General features: G+C 29.3%; 1 non-coding gene across 1 annotated transcript; it reads right to left on the bottom strand.

Moving 5' to 3' along the window:
• Positions 1 to 3,234: 3,234 nt before the first annotated feature.
• TRNAL-CAA lies at positions 3,235 to 3,318 on the bottom strand. Its single transcript has one exon. It is a non-coding gene; the product is annotated as a tRNA-Leu (tRNA).
• Between the last annotated feature and the right edge of the window lie 4,205 nt (positions 3,319 to 7,523).

Here is a 7,523-nt window from a genome sequence, read left to right as displayed (position 1 = left end):
CTTTCATTTCAAATTCAAATCCTATAAATAATTTGGCTCTAAAGACTATATAATGCATGTACCAAAAATTAACATATCATTTACATATAAATATATAATGATACATTCACCATTTTCAGATTTAGCGTACACACATTTATCAACATCATTAGATGAAAAATCATTTCAAAGTAACATATTATCAAGTTTTTCATGTCATTGTCTTTATACTTTTTTCAACCCATTTAGAGATTTTAAACCTTTGTAGACTTTATTCTCTTTACCTGCTACAACACACCATTTAAATTGAGTCATATAATTTTTTTCCTCTAATTCACCATTCAGAATTTCTAACTCTTTGCAAACTTAATGCCATTTTTATTTAGAATTTTTAATATTGACACTCAATTTTATCATAATTATTTACCGTTTAGATTAGTGCTATGTTCAGATTTAAAAAAGAAATTGTAGACAGATCTCTTACATTTTATTGAATATTTTTTAGGATCATTTTTTATTGATGACTAAATTACAACGGTCTAATGATGTAAATTTTCTTTTCTCAAATGTAGATGAGAATAAACTGGTTCATTATTATTTTTTTTAAAAAAAGTCATATCTTTCGTCCTTGGATTCATTAAAAATGTTTTAAAGTTTTCATATTAATTTTCTTAAGTAAAATCTTGAATGAAGGATGTTACACGTTTATCAAATCCTATTTTCTCAAAGTTTATTTTGTATTCATTCGAACGTTTGGTTGAAAATCACGAATAACAATAACAAAACACTCGTAAAACCACGATATGTGAAATAATTTTTTAGTTGTTGTAGATTAAGAAGATTAGCCTAGAATTATTAGGAGTACTCGTATAACACAAAAAAATGTTAATAAGAATATTTGTTGTAAAGAGTTACTTGTAGGGATTGCAATATGGGTCTGGCCCATTAGGTCGACCAGCAGGTCTACGAAAAAAATACAGGACGGGTTAGGATAGTGAACCCGCAGGCCCGCATAAAATATTAAAAAAAAAACTTGTACTTGTGTATATTAGTTATTTTTTTAATGGACTCTTGCATTAACATTCCAAATTCTTGTACAACTGAAAAAGTCAAGTATTATGTATTTTTTTAATGTGCTAAAATGTAAAGAATACATTGTGTATGTCATAGTATGAATATGATGAAAATGTTGAATTATCAATTTATCATCTAACTCCCCAAAGTCTTTACTTAATTTTGTGAACTTCTTAAAGTTTTCCAATTTTTAAACATTGAAAGTTTTATCATAAGAATTAAAAATAAATAAATAAATAAAGACTAGCTCGCGAACCTGCGGGCCAATGATTGCAGCCCGCATAAATTGTGCAGAACGAGACGGGCCAACCATCGATGTGCGGGCCTTATGCGGACCGGACCTAAATGGGCCTTTGACGGCCCGCATTGCCATCCCTATTACTTGTTGTTAAGAATTTGTATTTGTTTTATATTGTATGGGTTAACAATTTATTTTTGGTTTAACTCTTGTGAAATGTACTTTATGAAAGCATTTTCATTAATTATATGATTACACATCAAACCATATTGTAAAAGTTGTTTGTTACTTAATATGATTAAGGCTTAAATATACATTTGGTCCCTATTTTTGTCAAAATTATTCAATTTGGTCCCTATTTTCGTTGTTTGTTCAATTTGGTCCTCATTTTTGTAAAATCGCATTCAATCGAGTCCTTTTGGCACAGTGACACGGTGGAACTGTTTGGGTTACGTGTAAAATTTTTGAATATATGATGGCACACGTTGGCATAATGTTTAGTTAAAAAGAAATTGGGGAAAAAAGTTTGAATTATGTAAAAAGATAAAACATGGTTAAGTGAAAAAAAAATTAAAAAGTTTGAATTGAGGGTTTACTGCAGCGAGAGTTATCCTTGAGTGAAAAATTGAAATTGGGTATTGAAGTGATCGAGAGATAGGGAAAAATTAGGGTTTGTGAGAAAGGGGAAAATTAGGATTCTTGGGTGGTGGAGGTTCTTGTTCATCAATTAGGGTTCGCGAAGAGGGGAAATTGCGCTCGGAGAGTGATTTGCGATTGAAGCTTGGAGATTGCGCTTCGAGATTGCGCTTGGAGGTTATCATTCAAGATGGGAGCGTCAACTAGGTTCAGGTTAGTGTTTAAAAAGTTGTACTTTTTTGGTTGATTTCTGTTCTGGCTTTTCGTTTGTGGTGGCGAGACATACTTCTCAAACAGGAATTCCAAATCACCAACTGGATTGTACACAAGTTTCTTGCAAGCCACAGTTTTGCTTGAAACCCTAATTTCTTCCCCAAATCAATTTCACTGACTTTTAAACCTACAACGGCCATAAAATTTCACTGTGCCAAGTCACTGCAAAAAATTTGACACGTAACCCAAATAGTTCCACCATGTCACTGTTCCGTTAACATTTTAACACTGTTTGCCAAAAGGACTCGATTGAATGTGATTTTACAAAAATGAGGACCAAATTAAACAAACAACGAAAATAGGAACCAAATTGAATAATTTCAACAAAAATAGGAACCAAATGTATATTTAAGCCTATGATTAATCAAATTCCATCCAATGGAACTAGGGTTGTAGGTAAAGAGATTGTGAACTCACGTTATTGAATGTTAGATTTTAACATGAAGTAAAATTAGTCACATAATTCCTATATATTTTGATAATGACTTTAGTATGGAGGAATTAAATATTACTTATTAATTTCAAAAGGTGACAATTATCTTTGATCATATATTCTGATATGACAATAAATAAATGTCAAGGCCATAATTTATTTCATGTCAGACTTTATTTATTAAAATCTTCCTGTATTAAGCATGAATAATTTTGTATGTTGCATTTTCAATGGTTAACACTAAACAAAGACTCCATTTATACTTCTTCTTAATCAATATGATTTAATTATAAATTGTACAATCAATATTATTTATGACATATTTAAAAATTTTGCAATAATTATGCATTAACTACAATTTATAATATATTACATTATTTTTAGTTTATCATATTTAAAGTTTGTATCCATTATAATACGTTATACTTCTTAAAAGTGCCTATCCTCATGTTCCTAATTATATTAATTTATATTATCCTTTACAGTTTAATTAATTTAAATAACTTTTCATACACAAAGACCTAGTTTTGTAGGTACAAATACCATTTCATTTGCAAACAGAAAAATATTTTAATAATTTTAAAATTAGATATTAAGAAAATGTCAGAAGTGGGATTTGAACCCACGCCCTCTTTCGAAGACCAGAACTTGAGTCTGGCGCCTTAGACCACTCGGCCATCCTGACAATTTTGTTACTTTCAGCATGCAAACATGTACAATACCTTTTATGTCAGTTATATTTTGTAAACTCAAAGAATATAAAATTTGTAATTTAAATAAAAAATAGTCTGCGTATGATTTGTTAAAGAAATCATTGTTTTATGTTTCCAAGTATATTTTAATTGACATGATTTATCAATCACTTGATTAATTATTTTAACTCAATTTCAAAGTTTTAGATTTTGGATGATTGGAAATTTACGCAACTATATCCAAAACTATGATTAATATATTTATTTGTTTTGTTTATAGAACTTTGACTTCTTTCAAGCGTTTATTTATTTAGATCATCTACATTTACAAATTTTTTTTGTTATTAATGTTAATAAAGATTGAATTAGGATAATTCATCGGTAGTTAAATAAAGTATTAAGCATTTTGGATTGAGTGAGTATGTCTATATTTAGACAAAGATTTAAAGATAAAATGTAAATACTAAAATTAAAGAAAAAATATATTTATTCTCCTTAACTTATTTTAAATAACACTTCCATTCTTTTTAATTTTAAAATAAATATTCACTTCCCTTAATATTTTATTAAATAAGAATCACATTCTATCAAGTATAAAAATTTGCATTCAACATAAATCTTCGGTCCATTTTATGGAATTTTTTGTTTTACCAATACTTTCATTCTACACCCAGATAAATATAAAAATTCTTAATTTACCCTTTTAGTTGTAATTTATTTTCTGATTGCAAAATTTAAGTCATTTTCCGAAAAAATACTTCTCGAATATATAAATGAAAAAAATTTCCAGATCAAACGAACACTAATCACATCTATAACAACATATAAAGATGATTTCCTCTTTTTATGCTTATAATAATAATAAATAGTATTTTCTCTTTTGTGTCCATATTTAAAAATTTTAGTTTTACTCTTTAAAATATTATTATTTATTAAATTTTTTGTAAAACGGTTTATCTTTGCTTCTTCTTTTTTTTCCTATTTATCAACAATTATTCTCTCATCTTTTTTGGTATATTTCACTTTATTTTTTATAAATATAATTTTATTTTATATATTAACTTAATAACATTACAATATCATCACCTACTAATCTAATATCACACATATTTAAAAAATGCATACACACATGTGCTATAGCACCTGTGTTTACACCAGTATGGATAAATATAATATATATTATCTTGAGCACATTTTCATCTATTACATAGGAGGTTCAGAAAGAAACAATTGGGTTACCAAAAAAATCTCCTCTCTCTTAACATCAAATGGGTGAAAGAAACAAAACTATACGACTTTTACTTCTTGCACTCAAACAATTACTAATTGCATCCCCATAATAATAGAAAAAACCTAAAACACCTTGCATCACTCTACTACACCATCATTACCATTGTCGTCGGTGCTTCCATCATCATCATTGTAGAGGAAAAAGACGAGTGGAAGAACACGACAAACGAAGAAAAAGAGAGAAAATATTGAAAAAAACTTATTGTAGAAAAATAATCCTAAAATACATTTCATGTGTTTCAAAAAAACTCTTTACGAAACACATATCATGTAGTGGTCGATAAAGATATTTGTAATTAAGAATACTTTTTCTTCTTATGGCTTATATATATCTAACATGGTATTAGAGTTATGGTTAAAAGCTTATCTCAGCGAGATTTCTCAAACATATTATTTCATCCACTATTGGATCACCCATTTCTAGTCCCACGCACGAGATATATATACCTTAGTGTGAAGGGGGTGTGTTGGAAGTTCCATATCAACTAGAGATAAAAGCAATTTCATAATATATAAGTGGGGTGCAAACCTAACTTTACAAGTCGGTTTTGTGGGATTAAGTTAGATTTATACATATCTAACATGGTATTAGAGTCATAGTTAAAAGTCTATTCCAATGAGATTTCTTGGACATATTGTTTCACCCACTATCGGGCCGCTATCAGACCACCCATTTCTAGTCCCACACATGGCATGCATATACCTTGGCGTGAGGGAGTATGTTGGAAGTTCTACATCGACTAAAGATAAGGCAATTTCATAGTATATAAGTGAGAGTGCCAACCTCACCTTACAAGTCAATTTTGTGGGGTTAAGTTAGGCTTAAAGTCCACTTCTTAACATTGTATTATAGCTAATCGCCTTTTGCATTTTCTCCTTCTCACGATGTCGATTTTTTCACGGTTCTGACTTTCTAGTCTTTCTCAACGTTCTCGACCTTTTCAATATCATATATTTTATTTCTCTTTATTATTATTATTATCAAATATTCTATATTATGATGATATATTAGGCTTTATTTCTTCCCTTATATCATGAGATATTGTATTCTATATATTGGAAAGTTTCTAATAGATAAATATGAAAGCTCTCATTGAGTTGCTCTTTATCAAACACCTCTTGTGGGTATTTGTGGATATTTTTCTTTCTCATGGCTTATACATATCTAACAAGTGGTGTTATGGTGTTATAGAAAACTTTTCTCAACATTCTCGACCTTTTCAATATCATATATTTTATTCCCCTTTATTATTATTATTATTATTATTATTATTATTATTATCAAATATTCTATATTATGATGATATATTAGGCTTTATTTTTTCCCCTTATATAATGAGATATTGTATTCTATATATTAGAAAGTTTCTAATAGATCAATATGAAAGCTCTCATTGAGTTGCTCTTTATCAAACACCTCTTGTGGGTATTTGTGGATATTTTTCTTTTTCATGGATTATACATATCTAACAGTGGTGTTATAGAAAACTTTTTACAGAAAACATTATATGTTTGTTTCTCGAAGATTTAGTCTTGATTGATTTTCAACTGTTGTTCACCACTAAAATGACTCAATATGAATTATTTTTCTACAAGGTCAATAAACACTTGTTTTTTCAACTTAATTGAGGTATTATAACGTTTACATGGATTTTAATGAGAATCTTGTGCATAACAAGTTTGTGTTGTGTTTCTATTAGTTTTTGGATAGAACCTTGATGTAAAGGTGGTAAAAACACAAAGTGGTGGTAAGTGTGTTGATAGAAGAGCACTAAAATAAATAGCAAAAGGTAAACTACTAAGGAAAGTAATGGAAGCGGTGACCTAAATTAAAACAATCAACATTGAATTTGTCATTTTTCTTTTTTGCGATGTTTCTCGTAATGTATGTATTATTTCACAATTTGTCACCCTCGTAAAATATAAAATAAACCAATTTATATTTTCCAACCCTCCCTCGACAGTTACAATATTTGAATTCAAATTTGAACATGTTACATATAAGTGACTTAAAATCACCCTTAGCAGATTTTGAGTCAACAAGGCTTAAGCAGTTGATATCCACTAAGTTTCCATAGCAATTGTTGTTTTGTCCTTCTCCTCAACTTGCTCCTGATTTCGATCAATAGTTGTTATTTTATTTTCTTTCTTCCTCGATCAACATTCTAACAGTGAGAGCGAATAACTGATTCTTTATGCGTAACGTGCCCGTCTTATAGCATTTATCTCATAAAGAAACACTTGATTAAATTGGCTTTCACTTACCCCATCTTTGTAGAATATAATCCTTTATAGTTTACAAGTAATGAAGTTTGGATAACGCAAAACAAATTCCTCATAATTCCTAAAGACACTATTGTCCTTCACTAACACCGTCCATGTACAATATGATGTACTATGGTCCTTTGTTATTCGTTCTTCATAAGGCTTGACTTTCAATCGATTGAATGACATAAGGCTTGGCTACAATGGATTGTATTTAACTTACTTAAGTAGCCTTTAATCTCATAACGTCTTTCAATATCTTGAATAATTTCTTTCTACTTCTCGATACCCTCAACAATGTGTAATTTTGTTGAAGAAATCTTATTTCGAAAAGTCTATTCCTAAATGCATGTCATTTATTTCGAAAATTATATTCCAAAAATCCTGTTCTGAAAATCTTATTTCAGAAATCTTATTCCAAAAAATTTGAAAACTTATTTTCAAAGGAAAATTTGGAGGGTGCGGGAAGATATTGTAGACGTGCAGGCAGTAAAAGAAGAACAGTAGAGTTAAGAAAAAAAAAACCCAGATCCGATTGTTCCACTCAAGCCCAAAAAGCGACAAGCCCAATTAAAACCCAAAAAATCAGCAATCGCTTATCCCGCTTCAACTTCCTCCCTCACTTCCCAATCAAATTTTCATA

The sequence above is a fragment of the Vigna unguiculata genome, chromosome 11, assembly GCF_004118075.2.
Source record: "Vigna unguiculata cultivar IT97K-499-35 chromosome 11, ASM411807v1, whole genome shotgun sequence".
Lineage (NCBI taxonomy): Eukaryota > Viridiplantae > Streptophyta > Magnoliopsida > Fabales > Fabaceae > Vigna > Vigna unguiculata.
This window is presented reverse-complemented; position numbering and strand designations above follow the sequence as displayed.